This window comes from Lactuca sativa, chromosome 4 (assembly GCF_002870075.4).
Source record: "Lactuca sativa cultivar Salinas chromosome 4, Lsat_Salinas_v11, whole genome shotgun sequence".
NCBI classification, from domain to species: Eukaryota; Viridiplantae; Streptophyta; class Magnoliopsida; order Asterales; family Asteraceae; genus Lactuca; species Lactuca sativa.
Window position 1 is genome coordinate 31341063 of NC_056626.2, and position 24962 is coordinate 31366024.

Genomic DNA, 24962 nt, shown 5'->3' on the forward strand with positions numbered 1-24962 from the left:
CGGTCGACATACCTTTGCATCTTTTGCAAGTGCACGGTAAGAGATTCTCCATGACCCATCTTCGCGGAAATCATGTTAGTGAAAATCTCGTACCTCTCTTGTCTCGCGTTTTGGTGGTACCTTTCCAATAAGTCTTGGTGCATCTCGTACGGGTACATGTCCTCGTAGGACTTTTGGAATTCGGAGTTCATGGTGGCGATCATGATGCAATGTACCTTCTTTGCATCTCGCTCATGAGTTTCAAAGGCGGTGATTTCGGCTGGAGTAGCGATTTCGGTGTTGATTTTCTCGAGCTTCTCATCAAGGACATACTCTTTGTCCTCATAGCGAGCAATGGTGCGAATGTATCTTATCCATTCGCTAAAGTTCGTTCCATCGAAGGTGACCTTTTGGCAAAGGCTCATCAATGTGAAAGAACTAGCAGCAGCGTTGTTTGCGTTCGACATCTACAATTAGAAAAGGACAAAGATAGATTAGAATAAGAATCCCTAATTATCACCCAATAAGAAAATTAGGGCTAGGATCCAACAATAACATTTACATACTAGAAAAGGGATGCCGTAATCTAACATGCAAATAAATTGAAGGTAAGTGAATGACGATTCACTAATTCTCCATCACGAAACTTAAACTATTAGTCCTAAGTGTTTTTGAGAATTCCTAGGTTCGGATGAGATTCATTGAAACTATTCAATGGCATGTTTAAATCTCGATATGCCCCTCTTGTTTGTGACTGGGATGCCGAGGATCACAAAGCGGGTGTGAATTACCATGCAAATTCACATGGCGCCTTCATTGTAACAATCACCTATTCAATGTGCCGGTAAACCACACACGCTCCATTGAACTATGATAAACAACGAATCACCCTTTGCCACCTTCGCTTAGAACCAATTAGTGTGCCGGTAAACCACACACGCTCCACCAACATCTTAGCAAGGTGCAAAGTGTAATTTCATGGGATTGCATCAATTCACTTTTCCTAAAGTAACTAGGATTGGGAAATTTTGAAATATGTGTAGTTACTTGTATTTCTTATTATACTTTTAATGAGAGGATGAGGTTGCCCTATCCTACCCGTTCGGCTAACGACCCTTCACCAATCAAGCAAGCGGTGGGTGTGAGTGTACACCCATTAAGCGCCATTTTATAGGCCGCAACCTTATACCCACCTTATAGATCGGCTTCGTGAATGAGGCCTACTAACGGTAAGACTAGCATTTAGTTATACATATATATATTATTCTAGTAATATCATATTAGTATAGGGTTGTATTTTAAAACTTTTAAAATCTAGGGTTTGAAATTTAAGTTGTCTAAATTAAAACTTTTAATCACAAAAGTAAATTTCAAAACATGGGGTAGGTTTTAAACATTTAAAAACATGGAGGATCAAATAACAAATAATTCCAATTAACAATTAATATCCTAATTATCTATATTTGATTTATTCAAGATTTCTTTTTATGATAATTACCAAAATAATCAAAATAATTAATTAATTATCATATAAGGAAATTAAATATTTAATTAGTTGATAATTACCTTTAATTAGATCAAGATAATAGTTATATTTATCAGAAAAACGAATTAATGTTGATCTAATTAGTTTATGGTAAGTTAAGATAAGATAAACACAAAGAAATCCCGAATCTGGCCATTCCTGACGCCTGGACTCGCCGAGTGCACAAATGGACTCGCCGAGTCAGGCCTACTCGCCGAGTCCACTTTGAGACTCGCCGAGTCCATGACTCAGAAACCAAAAATTCGAATTTTGCAGGTTTGTTTCAGTTAATCAAGCAACAATTTACAGAAAACCAAGCTAGGCTCTGATACCACTGATGGGTTTTAGCCATAAGAACTTTCCTATGTGCGCATGCAAAACCCTAATGCTTGGATCTAGGCTTTCTAATAAACATGCTTTGAATCCAAGACTTCTAATTACTAATTAGGTTAAACAAGAACATTAAAACAGATCTAGAATCATACCTTTGAGTTCCTCGTTGATCTTGAGGTCTTGGAGCTTCTAGAGTCACAAATGTCACTCCTCTAATGGCTTACAAACACCAAAGCAAGGAGGATGATTTGGGAGAGAGGAGAGGGAAGGAATTTCGACCAGAGGTTCCTTACTTTTGGTCAAGTGTCGAATTCCATCAGCCATGGGGTCTATTTATACTTGTAGACTCCTTAAGGATTACAGATAAGTCCCTATCAGATAATCTTCTCTTAAGGCTATCCAAATCCATTCCTAGATAACTCTAATGGACGATTTTAGCTATCCTAATCCTCTTAGAATCCGTCCATAGCTCATCCAAATGGATTTACAGTCTAAAGCTTAACTATCAAACAATTGACAGTTTATACCCCTTTATTTAATTAATCTCTTTAAATCACCAAATTAATTCTAATTAATTCTATGACTTATATTAATCAAATAACAAATATATTATTCATTATATTATTCCCATAATATATTAATAATATTTATTCTCTCTTAATAAATCATCCTATCAAGTTGCTATGGTGAAGGCAACCCAAAAGGACCATGCACAACCGAATATAGTTACAGCCTTAGACACTATTCCAACATATTCCAGGTTGTGGTTAGTGAGTATTAGCTCAAAAAGGTTTTCGACAATTAATGTGACAAAGTTGGTAGTATAAGCCCTACCAGTTCCTTTATAATCGCTTAGTGTAAACTAGTCGTATATCATTAAGGTTGCAAGGGCAGTCGAATGAGTGACTCCACCTTAAACCCACAACCAAATAAGGAACAAGAAATAAGGTAGAATTATACATTTTAAGTCCTTAGAATCTTAATGATATATGGCTATAATGTTTACACTAGCCATCATAGATCCGTTAGTAAAAACCCTGTGTTTTTATATACGTGATAAGACTTACTTGGATTTGTCATGTTCTCTAGATCTATGATTGATAATCCCTAAGTTGACACTGGTCTTAGCAAGGATTTAAAACCTACATGTGGCGGTTAGAAGCACGTACCGCTATTCATGGGTGGTTCCGGGGGAGTTTTTCCTGCAGTGATCATAAGCACCCTTCCACCGTCACCAGCATTCCTTGTCTTTGGACAGTCTCTCTTAAAGTGTCCTGCTTCACCGCACTCATAACAAGTTGGGCTGGATCCAATGTCGGGGACCTGGTTGATGGGTTGTGCCGGTGCCCTACAGAAACGGATAGTGTGCCCCTTCCTGTTGCAATTTTTGCAATGCATCCCCCTGCAAACCCCAGTGTGATGGAAGTTACACTTGTGACATTTCGGAAGGGTTCCAACATATCGATTTATGGGTGCTGGAGTGGCAAGAGTTGTGGCAGCATGAACAGAAACAGTCTGTTGCTTCTTGGTGGAGTCCTAGGCTGGTTGGTCCTTCTTGTTATTCCAGAACTTCCTTTTGTTGTTTCTCCCTCCATCTTGCTCTAGGGTGGTGGTTACAGTGTCATGGATGGCCCTATGGTCAATGAGTTGTTGTGCCAACTCCTTGGCACTGTCAAAGGTAATTGGTCTTCAGGCTAACACGCTGTTTTAAATTTGGGGAGACAATCCCCAAAGGTATCGTTCCACTTTCTTCTCCTCAGGAGTGACCATCGCGGGACAAAGGAGTGCTAGATCATAGAATCGGTTGGTGTAAGTTGCAAGGTCAAAGCCTGTCATCTTGAGACTCCATAGTTCTTGCTCTAGTTTTTGCACTTCACCCCTTGGGCAGTACTCTTTCAGCATCATCGTCTTTAAGTCTTCCCAGCTTAATGAGTTAGCCAATGCAAGCGTTCGTGACTTAACGTGGCTGTTCCACCAAGTAAGGGATCGACCAGAGAAAGTGCAAGTTGCAAATTTGACCTTGCTTGCTTCGGGGCATACACAATTTTCAAAGACCAATTCGGTCTTCTCGAACCATTTCATCAGTGTGATGACTCCCCCGCTTCCATTGAAAGAATCGGGTTTGCCATTGGTGAAGTCCTTAAAGGAACAGTCTCTCGAGCGCCCTTGGCTTTCTCCTTGAGTGGAGTTATTAATACCACTCCTTGTCCTTCTGGTACCGTCGGTGTTGATTTGGGACATAGCAGCTGCCACCGCGGCTGTGACCGCAACTTGGAACATGACATGATTATATTGGGGAGGCAGCGGTGGCGGATTTGTTTGCGTTCTGCCAGTGCGTCTAGCTGACCTACGAGGCGGCATCTTTCTGTTATAGAATTTCAAAGACGAATTGGGTATAAGTCTTTTAGTAATGGTAATTAGTCGGGCATCATAAAACTAGGTTATTAGTTTTTAAGTATAGCATTTCCCTGTTGTTCGAAAGTGGCAACCAATTCATAGTAGAGGTCTACATAAATAAACTTATGAATTTAGTAGTAATGACTCGAATAAAATCTTGCAATTTGTTCAATGCCTGATCCACTCCTAAGATCACCCGATGTATACCTGTTGTGTATAATTAAGATCCAATAGGCCGTTGAAATTAATGTGTCTACCCTAGGCCCACAACCAAACAAGGAACAGGACCCAAGGCGGACTCACCATTTCTAAGTCGATCGTCTCTTAATTATACCTAACCTGGGGGTATACATTAAGCAATCTTAGAGGCACCATAAGCAAATCATCTGTAATACCAGGTTATGACATATTTGGTAAACTCCCAATGAAATAAAATGTATGCTAATTTCATTTATATAGTTTAATACATAAAGTTTTGGAAAGTTTGACCTTATATAAGGTCCACATTACACTATGGTACGGAAAAATTTTGACACCGACACGACTCTCTTGAACGGTGTACTCTCTAAATTTGTAGGGTCGAATTCATGCATGTGAGGGGTAGTGTTTAAACGCATTCTAGTAGTTTGAGTCTTTATCGATTCGTCAGTAGTGTACACACTACTCGCGGTGGGTGAGGTTTCGTGGGCCATTGAATGAAGGCATGAAAATCTGCATTGGCCTAATTCTTGCCCTAGTTTCTGTCATTTGGTGTTCTGCCTTTACCACACATTCTCTCCAACGCTGTTGACGTTCCCCATACACTCTAGTCTCGGCTCAGGTTGCGATCCCTTTCCTCCGGAAGGTTTGACGTGGGTTCCGATCTCGTTCATGTCCTCTATCTAGATGACGAAGGCGAATTGCGGTGATCTTGGTGGTAGCGTCGATCTCCATTATTCAGCTTACTGATGCTCGTGTTGGTACTCTCTTGTGAGTGATGTGGCATGCTATGACAAGGAGAATCCTGTCTGCTACTCTTCCCCCGTTGAGGTTGTAAAAACCCCATCCATGCCATAGGTTGGGTGTTGACCTAGTTCCTAACTCAATCTCTGTAAATCTACGGCTCATTAAGGTGTCGGATCATGGAAGTCTCGTCGGGGTCTTCCTCTATTATTTCTTCAGTATCCTCTTCGAAGTTCTCTCCGTTTCTAACCACCATTTTCTTGGTTAAGAAGAATAGGGCCTCCTGGTAGTTATCTCCCGCCATGTTGTTTGTGCAAGAATAGGGGTAAAAGGGATAATTAATAGACATCTAGTCCTATAATTACTTATAGGGGTGATCCTTATCAGTCACGCCTATAATCGGGTAGTGCATACCAGTTATACATAATCTGAGATAGAATAGACCTTCGAATAAATGACTCTACTCTAAATCCACAACCAAACAAGGAATAGGAAGTAGAGCAATAGTCATAGATTCTGAGTCTATAATATCTTTAATTATGTATAACCTTTGCGTATGCACTTAGTCATTATAGACCTACTAATAGGGTTTTTAGTTTTCACATAAGTTAGTTATAGTATCACAAAATACTCGTATAGTATTTTCATGTTTGTCTTATGTTTTTCAATGTTTCTTTGTAGAGAGAATTGGTAAGTTTTTAGACTTGTTGCAACGCCACAACCATTCCGGGGCATATGCTAATCACTTCTGGGTCAGACATAGTTGATCAGGCTATGTCATTCCCAGACCTGACTATACATCCCCAAGCCTACTTGTGCCATTCAACAATCATGACTATTGTTTTGTTCTAGAATTATGTTGACCTTAGTATGTATGCATGCATGTATACTTTTAGCAAGAAACTATTTATTTCTAAAAGTATAGTCATTTGAAAATGTTAAATCAAAGACCTTAGTCCCAATGCATTTATAGTTTGTATATCTTATGTGGTTTGATATACTTAGTTCACTATCAACAATGCTCTGATACCAATCTGTCACACCTCCAAACCAAGGATGGCGGAAACGTCCGGGGGTGGAGGACTTCATGTATAGTATCACAACAACGAGTATAATAGTGCTCAAAGTAAATACAACCATCATAAATATAATTGAAAAAGTTACATCATAGTAAGTTACATGTATCAAAATCAATTACATTATGATGACAAAATGAACTATTTGACGATTTGTCGTCCTATCCTTAAAATGATGTTGGTTTTCCTGTTTCACTGATTCCCTGAGAATACAAGTAGTTTTGAAAAGTGTCAACAATTAAGGTGGTGAGTTCATAAGAGTTTTGTTGAGAAAGAAACCATTTTCTTTGTAAAAGCGACAAAGTATGTTTCCAAAAAACCCACTATTTTCTTTGTTAAGTGTGAAATGAATGCTTCTATGTTATGCGATAATGAACCCTAGAAAGACCCGTAAATTCCTTCTATAATCACCCAGTGTATATAAGTTATATAAAATTTAAATTAAATAAACCGTCAAATATAATGGGTCTGCCCTAGGTCCACAACCAAACAAGGAATAGGAAGAAAGGTGGGCCCACCAATTCTAAGTCGATTATGAATAGATTCTTATATAACTCTAACATATACAATTAGCAGTTATAGCCGAAGCCTAACAATTCTAGATGAATGTAGTTTTAACAGAAATATGTTTCCAAAGAAAATCCAATATTTTCCTTATAAGAGTTAGGTACTCCTAAATCCTAGGACCGAAAGTAAACAAGTGTTTTCCATACTTAAAGATATAAAAGTGATTTTAAATCGGCATAAAACCCTTTTTGATATTTTTTCCTTACTTAAAGTAATTCTTGTGAGTTAAATCGACATAACTCGCTAATTTAAAAGTAGAAGCCGTAAATCTTATGATTTGTTAATACCACATGTGAGTTATTATAACCATGCTAAGACTCAGACGGCCTCGTAATACGACGTTCTTCAGGCGTCGCACGATAAATGACACTTATCACCTCAGACCTGCCGGTCTAGCTGTTGAAAGCAGCTCAGGTGTGGGCTTGTCAGACCCAATATAGATCTATACACAACTTTCACGCTCTCCCTACAAGAGACTTTGGTTACAATTTACAGGACTTTTGACTTTGTTACCATGAAGGTAACACGAAGGGAATGTCTCACAAATTTATTCATTAACAAATTTACGTGAACTAAACTGAAAACCTTTGGTAAATAAGTTTGAAAAGTAAATGATACATAAACTACACATATTATAATTTATCCAAAACGTTTGTAATGTAAAAGAACTCTTTTATGAAAATACATTATTGCTATGAATCCATAAACTATGCTTATTATAGCTTAATATATGTGTTCTAAATGAATGAAGAATCTTATCATGAATGACTAAATTCAGTTTATGATTATAAACTAACAAGAAAACACATCCAATATTTAGAAATTATTGTTATACACTTTGCTCAACATAATACAAAGTGTTATGAAAATTATAAGCTGTTAACTAGTTTTTAACCTTTCTGCACTGTTTTAGAAAAATCATACAAAAATCATACGAAGTCAAAAACTGAATCCGTAAATTCTGAGAGTTTATAAAATGTGTCTAGTTTGTCCATAATTTTTATTTTTATTTTTGGAAGTCTTTAACTTGGCTTAAAATGTCCATATTCAAAGACTGGTCCGGATTTTTTTCTTGAAATGATAGGCTGTTTTGTAAAAATCACCATAAATTGTCGAAAAAATCGTATGGAGATGTGCAAGTAGTCATTTTAAAGGTATAAATTTGAAATATTTGAATCTAATACATTTTTGAAAACTAAAATGTTTAAGTCGACCAAAACAGTCCGTGAATGGAGTTAAACTTTCTTGATGAAAGTTGTTGGAAAAGTTTAGTTGTGTTCTTGGTGTTTTAACTTGTATTCCCCCCCCCCCCCCCCCTTAAAACTTAGGAAAACATGAAAAGATAGGGGTATGAACTCACCTTGTGTGATTTCAGTAGATGGATGATGAAGATAAGAAGTGTTCAACTCAAGAACACTTGGGAGATGCTTGAAGATTCGAAGATCTAACAACAATTATGGCGATATTTGTGTAAGGAACTCATGATTTGAGTGAAGAAGTGTAAGGAAATCAAGTGTGGGAAGAGATTTACTTACCAAGGTGTGTGAAGAGCTCAAGATTATCCTTGAATCTCAAATTCTTGGTGAGAGGGAGTGAGAGAGAATGTGTTTGTTCTCCTTAAGAAAGGGTGAATAAGGTGGGAGGAGAGATAAGGATCTCTCTAGCTTTTGTTCAAGATTATGGCTGAAAAAGAGTGTAAAAAGGACAATGATTGACTAGGCATGGGTGAATAGTGATTGGGGGTTGTACTATGAAGGTATGGGGAGGTTGCTTGTGTCCTCGTCCAAAGGATAAGTCAACACTCCACCTAAATATCTCACCAAATAGATTTTATTCTTAGGCAATAATTTTCCTCAAAATGTGATTAAAATATGAATATTTAGGGTTTATTATGTTAAAATACGAGTTTGGGTGAAAATCCCGTGTTAAAATCTCGAAAAACGAGCTTTAAACGAGGTTTGGGTTAAAAACCGGCAATATGGAGTATGGACCGAACCTGCGAGGTTCGACTCTAAGGGAGTGAGAACCGAGAGGAGGGAAGGAAGGAACCGAGAGTAGGGAAGGGGACCGAAGGTGCGAGGGGGAGGGACCGAAGGTCCGAGGTTCGGTTCGGTCTGCTGAGCTTCGGTCCAAGACGGTGTAGTTCGCTTCTAGCACCTTCACTTCTGACACCTTCGCTTCCTAAGAGTGTTCGACTCTTTAAGAGGGGTTTCGGGTCCTTAAGTCTATTTTACCCATTTTATCCCGTTTTAAGCGGTTTTTGGACCTGCTTAAGGGTCGGGATGGCCCGAAAGACTATAAAAACTTAAAGGAACTTTTGAGAGAGATTTGGGAGAGATTTATCATACTTGGATAGATTTCTCATACTTAGAGAGATTTAGGAGAGATTTCACACAATTGGAGAGATTTATCATACTTAGAGAGATTTGTGAGAGATTTCACATAATTAGAGAGATTTGGGAGAGATTTCACATACTTGGAGAGATTTCTCATACTTAGAGAGATTTGGGAGAGATTTCACATACTTAGAGAGATTTGGGAGAGATTTCACATACTTAGAGAGATTTGGTAGAGATTTTATATAGAGAGATAGAGATAGAGTGAAAGAGATTGGGAGAGGCTTCTTTTGTGACCTTTTTGAGTGCTTGGCTCCATAACACAAGGTCCGTAAGCCCCGTTAAGCCATGTTTAAGGATCTTACACACTCTCGATGAGTATGCAACATTGTTTTATCAGTTTGGTTCATTACTTACCACAGTTTTAGGTTAAGGACATCTAGATATACAAACTTTTCAATTCATGATTTCTCATTAGAATAGTGAGTTGTATAGTAATTACCTAACGTAGGCCCTAGTACACAAGGGTTAATTGATTCGACCAGTTTGACTTTAGTTGACTTTGACTTGACCGGAAATTAATGATTGTCACAGAGGAGGTGGAGGAAGTGAAGTATGATTTTCATTTCCATAATCAAATCATGGAAGATCATCTTTATGTGGAAAACTTTTTCCAACGGATCCAGGAAGACCATAGTTGTCAGACCTTGACATCTACAAAACGGGAGAAAATTCAAGTTAGTTGATTCAGTCCTTAATAAAACACCCAAATGAGATATTAAGGCTAGGACCCAACACAATATTCTACAATTTTGAAGAGGGATGACGTAATTGAAATTTCAGAACATTTGAAGGTAGGTAAATGACGATTTACCAATTTCCACCATGAAAAACGATAATTGAAAATTAAGTTTTAAATGAATTGAAAATCCTAGATCTTTTGAGATTCATTGAACTTTTCAATGACATGTTTAAATCTCGAGTGTACCCTATGTTTGTGACTGGGATGCCGTGGATCACAAACAAGTTGTAGATAAACATGCAAATATACATGATGCCCCTAATGTTACAATCACCCGATCGACGTGCTGGTTAACCACACACGCTCCATCGATCTATGACAAACATCGAGTCACCCTTTGCCACCTTTGCTTAGAGCCCAATTAGTGTGCCGGTTAAGCACACACGCTCCACTAACATCTTAGCAAGGGTACAAAGTGTAATTTCATGGAATAGCACCAACTCCACATTTTTTTAAAGTAACTAGGATTTAGGAATTTATAAAACAATTAGTTACTTTGTATTTCATTATACTTATAATGAAAGGTTGCGTCTGATCCTACCCGTTCGGTTAACGACCCTCCACTAATCAAGAGTGCGGTGGGTAAGAGTTGATACCCATTTAATTGCCATTTTATAGGCAATTTCCTTAAACACCCTTAAAGACCAGCTTCGTGAATGAGGCCTACTGACGGTAAGAATGTCTCTTTACTTATACATATATAATATTAGACTTTTAATTTTATATATAGTATAAGGGTGTATTTTACACTTTTAAAATACTAGGTGGTTTAATTTAATAAATTATACTTTTAATTTAATTAAATATAAACGATATCATTATGGATTTATTAACTCTCTTTTAATTATACATTTAATTAACTTAATAAAACCATAAGGGTGTAATTTGAACTTTTCAAAACTAGGGTTTTAGAATTTAATATTTCAAAATCAAACTTTTAATCAAAATTTTAAATTCCAAAACTTGAGGGCAAGTTTTGAACTTTTCAAAACATTAGGGTTTAGAATTTAAATATTTCAAAATTAAAATTTTAATCAAAAATTTAAATTCTAAAACATGAGGGCAACTTTTGAAACTTTTCAAAACTATCTAAATCAAATTACAAACAATTCAATTAATCAAAGAATTGGTGACTATCTAAATATGACCTAATTCAATTTCTTGCAAGATAATCCATCAAATAATTCAAATAAGTCAAGTTTATCACATAAGGTAATGATTATCTAATTAATTTGACAATAACCTTCTATTTTGGTAAGGATAATCACTCCAAATTAATAAAATTCGGATTTTATCAATAAAAAACGTTTATGGTAATTATCCACAACCAAAACAGGTCAAAATCCCGCAATATCAGCAATCAGTCCTACAAACTCGTCCAGTTAGGGATAGACTCGTCAAGTTCCCAGTGAACTCGGCGAGTTCAGGCTCCAGAATGCAGATTTTAACGATTTTTAGCTTGAACGATTATGTAAAGCATCAAATACATCAAACAAACAGCCTAGGCTCTGATACCACTAATGGGTTATGAGCACTACATCAATCCTATGGTGTACATGCAAACCCTAAAGCTTTGGATCTAGTTTGTTTAATGAACATGCAATAATCATCCAAAGCTCATAAACCCTAGATCTAGCATACAATAATCGAATTAACATATGAATTAGGGTTTAGATCTTACCTTGATTGTTAAGTAGCAATAATAATCTCAATTCCTTTAGATCTTGACCTTTGAAAGCTTAGTGCCTCAAATGTTGCACCTTTAATGGAGTCACAAACACCATGAGCAACAAGATGACCTAGGAGAAGGAGGAGGAGCACAAAAAACGTCCAAGAACCCTTAGGGATTACTTCCACACGTTTTTGGGGCCTTAAGGGTTCCTTATATAGTTAGGCTATTAGGGTTTTCAACTAGGAAACCCTAATATGACTGCTTAGGCGCTAAGCAACCCATTGACTCCCTCCTTAGAGGCCTTGGACGAATTCTTATGGGTTTCCCCATCGATTTCATCCACTCCAACTTCTATGGAGTCCATTATCCCATTTATGCAACTATCTTATAATTACACAATCAGTCCCCTTTATTTTATTCATCTTTTTTAGTCACAAAATTAATTCTTCTAAATTCTTGACTAATATTAATTAAACAATATGATTTCTCTTTTAATATATAATTCATATATTATATTAATAAATCCTAATTAATCCTTTTTCTCCTTAGTTCATCCTATCAGTTGTTATGGTGAAGGCAACCTAAAAGGACCATGCTCACAATCGAGTCAAATACATACCAAAATAGTTACGGGCTTAGATACCTAGTCCAACACATAACTCCACTCGCATGATACTATTGAATTTAACATGCTCAGGAGAGAATTGGAAAGCAAAATGCAAGTCGTGCAGTTAAGCAACTTGATAAGAGGACTTCAGTCCAAGCAACTAGAAAGCATCGCCCCTATAGTCCTCACAGTCAGGAACTCTAGAAGTAAAATTTTCATGTTCCGACAACCAGAACATTTAGAAGCCAACCATGATTGGGATGAAGAAAGTTCAAATTTAACGAATGGGACTACCATAACATCAATCATCGTGGAGATGAACCACTGGTCACCGGGGGGGGGGGGGGACTTATACAAAAGAAGTATGTAAATGACATATATATGGATAGTGGTACTTCTACAACTAGTTGCTAAGTTAAGTGCAAAGGAAAATGGAGCCACTAGAGACTCACATGATAAGTTTTGCAGGTCATAACATATGACCAAGGGGCACAACCACTTTGCCACTAACCCTAGTAGACTACAAAAATGAAAGAAATGTTACTCAGGTAATAAAGTATGTAATCATCAAGGCATCATCACCATAAGATGTCATACTTGGAATGTCGGCAATGCACAAGTTCAGGGTCACATCGTCTATGATACATGGAGTAGTCAAATTTCACACCATGTCAAGAGTAGGCACATAGTGTTCCTCATTTATCCATTCACAACCTTTCCTTTTTCTAAACTCAATACATATTGAATGAACCTGGTTCACTTCATAAAAAGATGAATCACCAAAGTCCTTGTCAACCACCTTACTAATGCCTTCAGATAATACCTAGTTAACATCCTCTTCTAACTTCTGCACTTGTCCTGTCAAGTCGGTGCTTGAAAATCAATGTTCTTCAGTACAGATGCCCTGAGATCACCTCTCAACTTTCGAACACCCAAATCTAACATAACAATTTTTTCCACATAACCAATTTTATCCGATTTTAGTGAAGCCAATTTGCCATGCAAAAGCGTAATTTCCTCCTACAAACAATTATTAAGAGCTCATTTACTTTCCAAAATTACATTTTCCTCTAAAAACAACCTCACCTCACCCTTCACACTTTCCAACTCTAATTCAGGAACCATATAGACACTAGTACTTGGTCCTTCCAATTCAACAATGTTTTTTAACATCTCTAAAATTCTATCTCGAAACAATTGGAGATTACGTGATAGATCCATAGAAGGAGTAATGAAAGGCTTCACAATCTCAAATACCTTTTTGAACTCATGTAGCAAATCATGATTTTCTTATTACAGTTCAACATTCTCTTCACACTAGGTCATTACCTCACTTTCCAAGGCCAAGTTATCTACAAGCTTGATCTAGAACGTAACTCGAACATATTCTTGCTGATTTTTCCCTTAACTAAGTTAGGTCCAAGATAGGCAAAGAATGACATGGTAGGTTTGGGATCCAATAAGCTTTGATCCAGTCAATACTCCCAATTAGGAGCATAGACGTGCCTAATAGTATGAGGAACACCCATATTTCGACGATGGATCATAGTATTCAATTAATTAATGCGTTCATAGGCAAACTAAGACTGCATGTGGAAGATTGAAAGGAAGTAGGATCAAAAGAGTGGGATCACTATATCTCACGTCCATTAATACTACCTTTTCCACCAAATAGGGCAGCTACAAAAGTAGCCAAAGCTGTTGACCCTACCCCTTTTCTGGAAAATGAAACTAGTATCTAAATCCTCATCCTTAAGATCTCCCTCATCAATGAAAAACCAAGAAACACCACAAAGCAGAGTTTGATTATAGTCGCCAATATCTAAATCATACAAGTCAAAAATGTGAATGGATAACTGAGAATATTTTCCATCCTCTTCATCACCCTACTCATTTCTACCTCCCTCTCCATCGTTACTCATATTATCTTCTATTAGGGGAAACTTAAAATCATCAGAACCAATGTCCTTAGCATAATCCTTGCCTTCAATAAAATCATGCAAAAGCAAAAGGAACCGACTACCATCCATACAAAATCATGAATAAGAGGCAAGTAGATGATTTGTTCGCAAAGAAAAAAAGCACTCAAGCCAAACAGAAAAAAACGAAGAAGAAAACCCGTTCCTCAATCATATAAGGCAGGAAAACACCCATGTGAGTCTAATGAGGACTCATACCTACTTGCCCAAAAACCTCCTTAGGAAATTTTTTCATAGCCACGTCCAACAAAGATATTTTAGATATATCTTGACCAAGATTAAAGGTACGGTCAGGTTTTTGGTCTTCAATGGTACCAAGAAGATGAAAAACATTGGGATAATTAAAGCACAAACCATTTAGCTAGAAGAACTCATTTTCGATCTCTTAATAGAGTCAAGAAGACCATCTATAAAACTCATCCCTCATGAGTGAAAGTAGAACCAAGCACCACCACTACTACATATATATATATATATATATATATATATATATATATATATATATATATATATATATATATATATATATATATATATATACTAGAACAAATCCACGGTTGGTACAACGAGACACACATGACATAGAAGTTTAAAATAAATAGTCTTAGAAATAGATAAAGGTTTTAGTTGATACATACAGATTTTATAAGCCCTAATAACTTAACCAAATAATGGTGACAGAGGAACCCTTAAACCTGCTTCAAAATAATAAAGGTAAAATCCTATCTTTCTAGGAGATGATTATCGACAGAAGCCCTTGCACCAGAAATTATGGCATCATCCTCCTTGATTAGATGATAGTTATTAGAAACATGGACTAGCCGATCACGAAACATTGTAGAACATAAGACGACCATGAAAAAACAATAAACTGTCTTCAACAAAGAAAAACATTAATGGAAAAATAGAAATAAACTGTGAGAAATGTTTTCATGATATGTTTTCTTTTGAGACTTGTAATGACTCAAAAACATAATATTGTGTGTTGCAATATGTATTTGGTATAAATATGATTTAGGGTGAACTCAAAATAGTGAAATGATGATACTTTGGTGATGTAACACATATATTAATATATTTATAATGTTTATTGCAAAATGAGTAGGTTAAGCTAGGTAATGGTGAAAGAAAATGATATTTCACTCTAAGATGATTATGTGGATATAAAGTTTGTCAAAAATAGAGTTCGTATGAGAAAGTTATGGTCGTTAGAAGTTAAGATAAAAGTACATTACTATTTCAAGAAAGTCAACAAAAGTCAAAGTCAAACGTTCAATTATCAGGTTACCATGGTGCGGAAGTGAATGGATTCCTTGGATATGTAGCAAAATTGGAGTTCTCCTCATCATCACAATGCGACGTGTAATAGTATAAATAACTTGCATTTGTGTCATTTTAAGGGTTTTGGCACATTCGGTCACAGGAGCGGATTGAGAGGTGTTTTTGGAGGCTTAGAACTGAATATTTGTACTAGTGTACGGGGGATACAGGTTGAGTTATGGGATTAGCTGAGCTATCTTTTATCCTGTTATTACATAATTACGTTTATTTGATATTTCGTAGAGGGTTGTTACATTAGAGTATGTGTTATGGGATTTCATGATATGGTGCTATTTTGAACCTGATGATTTGTGAAATTTAATCCCGTCATTATAGGTTAAATACCCTAATTTACCAAGATTTGTTGATTGTGTAACGACTTGCAGGGTTATGTCCTTAGGTGATTGTATTAAGAACTTGACTTGTTTGGTGACAAATGGTTACCGAGTCTGGTTATTGATTAGATAATTGATCACTGTAGTTGATATAGTGAGAAGAGCAGACAAGTTCTAATGAACTTGATATATTGTCTAAATAGATTGGAACAAGTGGTGAGTTGAAATGACATGTAGAGATGGAGGCCATAATTTTTTGATTAAGGTATTTAAGGTCATAAATAAATTGGTATAATATTGATGAATAAAAGTAAATTCCTTTTTAGGTTGCCCTCATAACCAGGAAATAGCTTAGACCGATCAAAGGAGAGAGATAAATGATTTATTAATATATTAATTAGTAATAGTAATTATTAATAAATAATTAATAAAATTTAATTTAGAATTAATTTTGGGTTAATTAGAATTATTTAAAGGCACCAGGTCTGAGCTGCAATTGTTCAATAGTTAAAAAAAAGAGGATCTAGAATCCTACAATTGTTTAATCTTTTTATTGCTTGAGCGAAGTACGGTTCAAGCTTGGAGAGATTTGATTGATGCCATTGTATGCATCTTTTAGGGTAATTTTTATAAATATTTTGCATCATATTTTACGTATTTGCATATGCTTTAGTTTAAATATTGTTCACCTCATGTATTTCGTCAGAATTCTCGTAGTGCTCATGTTTTTATGTCATTTTCAGATAATTTGAGTGGAGCGGTAATGTAAGAGCAGCTTTGGATGCATATTTGGAGCTTAATGAGCTGAAACGCCTAAGAGGGCTGGAAGCTAGGTCAGATTTGCTGAAGCTGGAGAGTTCGCGTTTGAAACACGTATTTTTTAGAAAACACGGTCGACTTTTTCACCATATGATCATTCTTTTTATCGTGTTTTACTTTCAAAACTTCTCCAAGATAGAAATCAATTTTGAAGACCTCTAAGCATTAACACGATCGTGTTGTGCCCATAAACGCGATCGTTCTTTTGAGAAAACTATTAGAAATAGCAATGTACTTCATTAAACGATATTTCAGACATTATAGGCAAAAACATAAGCATGTTTTTACCCTAAAAATGATCGTGTTTTTATGATTTCTACTCCAAAAATTGTTGGCTTGCATACAAATTCGACCCGTCTGATCAGTTTGAAACCTAGGCGCTCCCAGACGATGATAAAGACTTTTGAAGGCGGTTTTCTACAGTTTTCATCACTTTCTGAAGACCTAAAGGCCGTGGATCATCTCAATCAGTTAGATTAGTAGGATTTAGTAGTTTAATATCTCTTTTCATAGTTTTGATCGGATTTTAGCCATGTCTAGCTAAACCCTAGATTTCAATTCTACATAGATTAGTACCTTTCATGTAATCAATCATTAGACATGGTTTTTTATTTGTGATTATATCTAGTAATTTGAATTTTGATCTTATTGAAAGTTTGATTTTTATTGTTTTTAGCTTGATCACCTAATTTAGGATTAAATCAATCTAGTTAATCAGTTAATGGAATCCGTCAATGTTCTAGTTAATTGGTAATACGTAACTAGTATTAGATTGGTTACGTGTTGGGATTTAACTTTGATATAAATGAAAATTTCATATTTTTATTCTTCCAAGCTTGTGAGAAATATTGAATATTGCTGAGAAGTTAACATAGAACATAATACTACTTTTTTGATTTGATTAAGAGCTTGTTTAATTAAATTAGTAAACAGTTAGGATTAACTGAAGAGGTTGATTTGGTTAACTAATTAGGTAAAAGAGAATGTACTAGAGCTTATTAGTTGTTCTCAATATTAGCTTAGATAGAACACATTTCAAATAACCAAGTTTGTGTTGATTGCATGATTAGGAAAGTCGCAGTAAAATTGAATTTGTTGTTGTTACTGAATTTTATTTAGAAATTTTCACTGCTATTTAGTTTTTAACTAATAATATAAAACCTCCTTTTTATATTTATCTATTTTTGACTAGCATGTGCCTTACGCAAGGAGGCATTGACCATTAGGCTATGCCCCTAAGGATTCTACCTTGCTTCCTTGTGTTATCCTTTAGTGTATTCGAGCAGTGAAATATTATTTGCTTAGGACATCCACAACAACATTTTAACACAGATTGAAATTGGTAAAATGATTTACCTACCTAAAATAAATTCTCAATTAGATTATGGAATCCCTCTTTATAATTTTGAATTGTATTTATCGATCCTAGCCTTAAATATTAATTTGGGTTAAAATACTATGGAAGTGAATCAACTAACTAAAATATTATCTCTTGTTTTAGATGTCTGGAAATGGTGATCTTCCTCCTCCCCCCTCCAACCACTCACAACTTAACTCTCTTAACTATCCTCTCAAAAGGCAAGCTCACATGTGCCAACTACATAGATTGGTTATGCAATTTAAAGATGACATTGAGACATGAGAACAAAGAGTATGTTCTTGATACTCCAGTCCCATGAATTGACAAAGAATACGCTACTCCTAAAGAAATGGTTGAATATAACTAGCATGTTGATGACGCTACAAAATTTGCTTGCATTATGAGTGCAACCATGGAACATGAGCTCCGAAAGACATATGAGGACAACTGGCCTTATGAAATAAACTAGGATCTTTCTCAAATTTTTCTTAATAACACTAGGCAAGAGCATTATGGAGCCATCAAGGACCTTATGTCATGTGAACTGAAAGATGGGGAATGTATGTGTGCTCATGTGCAGAAAACATAGAGACACATGGAGAGATTGCAAAAAGCTCATTGTGAACTTTGACAGGGATCTTTCCAGTGAAAGGGTACTCAACTTGTTACCAAGTAGTTATGATCAGTTCATTCCAACTTATCATTTGAACAATATCAAGACCACACTGATTGAGCTTCACAATCTTGCAAACAGCTAAAGTAGGAATGAATACATCTCACACCAAAAATGTTGCAACTCCCTAAGTCATGGTTATGCAACAAGGAAAGGGTAAGAAAAGAAAGACTCATTCCTAACCTAAGTGGAAAGGGAAAGCCCACATCGAAGAGTCCAATGGGTCAAAAGGAAACCCCAACTTCGATACTTCTCCTGTTGCGGACCTTAAAGAAGACATACATTTTCAGTGTGGCCAGAACGGCCATTAGAGAAGAAGACGCCCCAAGTACCTACAAGAAGTAAGAGAGGCTAAGGGTATGGTGTCTGGCTCTTCATCTGGTATGTAATTTATCCAAATCAATAACACTTGTATTTCAAATTCTTGGGTCCTTGATATGGGATGTGGTTTCCATTTTGTTCTGGTATATAGGGACTAAAGGTAAATTAAGAGGTCGAGCATAAGAAGTTGGACCCGATCATGGGGAATAGGTGAAAGTCTGTGGTTACCAAGATTTGAACATATGAGCTTATGTTTGATAGTGTTAGGGTTGATTTAAACAATTGTTTTTATTCGTTAGAAATAACTAGGAACATAATTTTATTTCATGCATTATTTACACAAGGATATCATTATGGTTTTGATAATAATGATTGTCCAATTTCAGTTTATCGTAATGGATCATTTATTTTCAAATCTTATCCTTGTGATGGTGTGTATGAAACTATTGTTTGTGTGAATGAACTTGGAAATAATGTTTAAAGTATTGATTCTTCTAATGCTTTAGACAAGGCATGCTTATTGCATATTCGTCTTGGGAACATCAACAAGAAACTCATCGCCCAACTCCAAAAGGATTGTGTTTTGGAATCATTTGAACTAAAATCAGACGATAAATGCAAATCTTGTTTGTTAGGAAAGATGACTAAGCCACCTTTCACAGGAACTTGTGAAGGAGGTGAATATTTGTTAAACCTCATCCATACTGATATATGTGGTCCTTTCAAATACACCACAAGGGATGCTAATCGCTACTACCTGACATTTATCGATGATTATAGTAGATTTTGGTATATCTACTTACTCTAGCATAAATCAGAAACTTTTGAAAAGTTCAAAGAGTTTAAGCACGAGGTAGAGAATCAATTGGCCAATCAGATAAAGAAGCTCTAATCTGATAGAGTTGGAGCATATCTTAGTATCGAGTTCAATGACTATCTAAAGGAATGTGAATTTGTTTCACAATTTACGCCTCCTAAGAAACCACAAATTAATGGTGTGGTTGAGAGGCATAATCGAACTTTAGTGGACATGGTTAGTTGCATGATGAGTCGAATTTCACTCCCTATATCATTATGGGGATATTTTTTAGAAACAACCCATATTCTGAATCTCGTTCTTACCAAGAAAGTTTCCAAATACCTCATGAGATGTGGACAGGGAAACCTCCCTCGCTCGTACATATAAAGGTCTAGGATTGTGAGGTTCTCATTAGGTGTGAGACCCAAGATAAACTAGAATCCAAAGCCAAGGTATGTATTTTCATTGGCTACCTACAAAATTCCTTTGGATAATTGTTCTATAAACCTAGTGAGAACGTGGTATTCATAACTTGAAGGGGAGTCTTTCATGAGAGAGAGCTCATTTCCAAAAAGAACAGTGGGAGTGCGATTAATCTTGATGAAATTTAAGAGTCATCCAATGAAAGAACCTTCAATGACACTAGATCTCAACCTCTGGCTGAATCTGTTAAGCACATTTACAATTCGTTACCTCTTTGTTGATCCAATAGCGCTTGTACAACACCTAGGTTTTATAGTTTCCATATAAAGGCAGATAACGATATGTTTATTAGTGATAAAAAACTGGTAAATTTAGGTGTTCTAATTAACTACAAGGAAGTGAATGTAGGCCCTAAGGCTGCTAAATGGAAAGAGGTAATGCAAAGCAAGATCCAATCCATGAATGATAACCAAGTACGGACCTTTGTTAATCAAGCACCTGGTCGGAAGACTATAGGTTGCTAGTGGATCTTCAAGAAAAAGACCAACATGGATGGTAATGTACAAACTTTCAAGTCAATGTTTGTTGCAAAAGGCTTTACTCAAACCTAAGTGATTGACTATGATGAGACCTTTACACCAGTTGCTAAGATTAAGTCAATTAGCGTTATGCTTGCCATAGCTGCTCATCATGACTACGAAGTATGACAAATTGATTTTAAAATTGTTTTCCTTAACGAACAACTGGTCGAGGATAATTACATTGCTTAACCGTAAGGATTTGAACATGCCAAATTCCCTAATAAGGTATGGATGACATACTCCTAATGGGGAACAATGTTCCAATTTTGCAAGAAGTTAAGTCTTGGTTTGGTAAATGTTTCGCTATAAAGGATCTGAGAGAAACTACTTATATTATTGGAATAAGGATTTATAGAAACAAGCATAAATGATTACTAGGACTTATCCAGAGTAGATACTTGGATAAAATACTAAAACATTTTAGTATGGAGAATTCCAAGAAAGTGGACTTACCGATGCATCATATTGTTAAGTTGAACAACGCTCAGTGTCCTAGTAGTGATAAGGAAATAGATATGATGAGTCGAGTCGAATATGCTTCTGCTATATGCTCAATCATATATATATGTTATGACATGTAGTCAAATTGATGTGGCATATTTTTTTAGCATGGTTAACAAATATCAAGGAAATCCTGGTTTAGCATATTGGACTGTTTGTTGATAATTTTTAATTAATTCAAAGGTATTTGAAAAGGTAGGTTCATTCATAATTGATTCAAATTTATCAAAATTTTTTTGATAATGATCTTAAATGATTTAACTCATTTCATAAGGTATTTGATATCTATCAAGTTTTCTTACTCTTGTATGAGAAGAAGTCTATTTTTTTAAGATTCTTTTGATATCATATGCGTCTTTAACATGTTCATTCCTTTAATTAACGAGGACCTGATTTAGAAAGTGTTGATTTTGGAAATTATGGTCATTAATTAAAGGTTATATACTTTGTTACACTACTAGAAAAATAGCCTTTTACGACGCGCAAATTACGACACTCATTAATATATGTTACGCAAACGAGAGTGACATTAAAAAAGTGTCATCTCTTCAGAAAATTTAAGGATTTAGGTCACGCATTATTGCGTGCCTTTAAATTAGTGTCAAAAGAAAAAAAAAATTAAAAACACGGAGGGCGCTGTACCTTAAATGCGCGCCCTCTATATGTGTCGCTTTATAATTTTAATGAACGCGTGTTCCTTAGTTACAAGCGGGAAAAGAAAAGCCAAAAAATTAGAAAAGCCCGCTACCCTCCCTACCCTAAGCATTTTCACGCATCTTTCATTCTCCTCACACTGTTGTGCAACTTCTCAATCAAAGATCGAAGGTTACGATTTCATCTCCATCTCTCGAATTTATCATCTCAATCAAGAAAAAGGGCTTCTGATTTCCATTCATCTACTTCATCGTTGCTGTAATTTCACCTTCTTCATCTCTATGCTATTATTGAGAATACTCGCCAATAGTTTTCTTGCACTATTCCTTGACATGCTTCTTTGAACACAAAAATCTTCTCCGGTCTTCCTCCGCCTCCCTACATCTAGTGTTGCTTGCTTCTTTCTCTTTCACTCCAACTGTCGCCAGCGATTCTTCCCCATTCATTGACATCGATCAAGGCTCATTTACTTCTACCCACTGGAACCACTATATCTCCCACTCGATGTTGAAATTTTCAGAAAAAGCCCTAATTCAGTATTATACTCTCAAGTCTCAATATTAGAATGCAAATATTGATTCTCGTTTGTTTCTTATTCCCCACAGATAAATCGAAAAAGGGGAATTAGAATGACGAAGGTAGTGGGAGTTTTGGTCCGGTGGTCGTGGTTCATCTATCGAGAAAGGAAGATGGGAACGCAAGCAGCCATGGTGGCTCGATGATGGAAATCAATCGAGAAAGGGGAAGCACCTCTGGTGCGGGATCGATTTGACAAAAGGAGAAGGGAGAAGCAGCGACGCTTCTCTTGTCTGCCACAGCTTGGGGGGGAGGTGCTCCGGCGGTCTCCTTGGCTGTTCTTTCTTGAACCTCATAGGTCGTATTCTTTCTTAGATTTAATGCTTTCCATGAATCTTTTTTGGTGATTGAAGGTAAACGGATGAGATCGATTGATCTATATTATCAACACCGAATTGACACTCGTGTGCCCATTGAAATCACGGTATGTTTGATTTCAAATTATTCATTTCATGTTTCTATTTCCTACTTAGCATCTGAGATTGGTTAATTTCTTTGCTTGAAAGATGGGAGAAATGAAGAAATTAACTGGTGGAAGAAGGGAAGATAAAATACATAGGATTATCAGAAGCTTCGGCTTCAACCATTAGAAGAGCCCATGCTGTGCACCCGATAACTGTTGTTCAACTAGAGTGGTCTTTATGGTCCAGGGATGTGGAAGATGAAATTGTTCCTACTTGCAGGTTATCATTATTCGACTTTTTTTTTTTTAGTTTAAAGGCTAAATAATATAATATTTCAAACACTATATATAATCATTTTGATCATGAATTGATAAACTAATAAAAGGATTCAAATTTGTATCCCTGCTTTTTATCAGAGAACTTGGCATTGGAATTGTGGCATACAGTCCTTTAGGACGTGGATTTCTTTCATTGGGTCTGAAGATGGCTGAGAATTTGGCAGAGGGCGATTTTCGTCAGGTCTGCATAAAACAAATTGAATCAGATTCTTTATCAATTATAATATAAAATCATTAAACTGAGTTTGAGCTTGTGTTTATATATATACTTGCTCTTTTTGTAGAATCTACCAAGGTTCCTACCTGAGAATCTTGAGAATAATAAAATGTTTTACGAACGAGTTAGTGCGATTGCAGTAAAGAAAGGGTGCACTCCATCACAACTAGCATTGGCTTGGGTTCACCACCAGGGGAAAGATGTTGTCCCCATACCAGGATCCACTAAAATTGAAAACCTTCAGCAAAACATTGGAGCTTTATCTGTGAAACTAACACCACAAGACATGGCTGAACTTGAATCTTCACTGGGTAATTTCTTGTCCTTCCCAACTCCCAAGTCTTTGTTATGAACATGCTTATGGATGTTTGTTTGGAGATTTTCATTTTCTTATCAACCACAAGTGATAACTTTGCACATACAATGGAATGGATCTATGTCCCTTCTGAAACTATACAGTTGATTACTTTTATCTTCAATGATTAACAAAAAGATTGTGCTCTATGATTTCCTAGGGATTGTTCATCCCGTCCATAGAAGGACAAGGCACTGAGGAACAAAAACAGAAATGGTTGCCATTGGCCCAAAAGATGCAAATTATTGGTTTTTATGCACAAACATAACTTGGTCATTGATCCAATGTTCAAGGTCTTGAAACAACTGCAACATTTGATCCCCAAACGGACGAGTTTGTCCTTGACAGTCCTACTTTAACTTCAAGCAAAGCAAGTAACATGAAATGGATTGTTCTTATATAAAGATCCCCCCTTTTCTCTTTGTTTTTCCACTTTTTGATATTTTTTCGTATTTTCTAATTCAACTTTGTTTCCACTCTCTTAATCTTTTCTTTCGTGGTGGCCTGGTGGATTGGGGAAAGTGTCAAGATCTCATCTACAACACCACTAATAATATTCAAAGGCTGACTATCCAATAATATTTTGGCCCTGGTGATAAGTTTCTTGTTCCATCTTTAGCTGCAGCAAGGGCAGGGAAATCAAAGGTAATCTGAAATTCGATTATATAAGTTTTTAATGAGTCTCTATTTAATTGAAACTGATTTTAATTTTTACATTCTTTGGTTGATTTTTGGATTACCAGTTTATTATAGGGGATGGAACAAACATGTATGATTTCACATATGTTGAGAATGTTGCACATGCTCATGTATGTGCTGAAAGAGCTCTAGCTTCAGATGGATCTGCCTCAAAGAGAGCTGCAGGAGAGGTAATTTAAATAAACCTTTTCAATTTTACTTGAGACAATATAATATATGGAGTTTTTATTATTTTTTAAATTTCCAGGCTTACTTTATAACGAATATGGAACCAATAAAATTTTGGGAGTTCATGTCACTTATTCTTGTTGGGCTTGGGTTTGAATGGTATATTCTTGATTTTTGGTTTGTTTTCAAGGTAAGATTAAAGCT

The 24962-nt window shown here is 36.0% G+C and overlaps 1 pseudogene; it reads left to right on the top strand.

Moving 5' to 3' along the window:
- Positions 1-23888, top strand: part of LOC111896434 (probable aldo-keto reductase 2) — a 153541-nt pseudogene extending 129653 nt beyond the window's left edge.
- The last annotated feature ends 1074 nt before the right edge of the window (positions 23889-24962 follow it).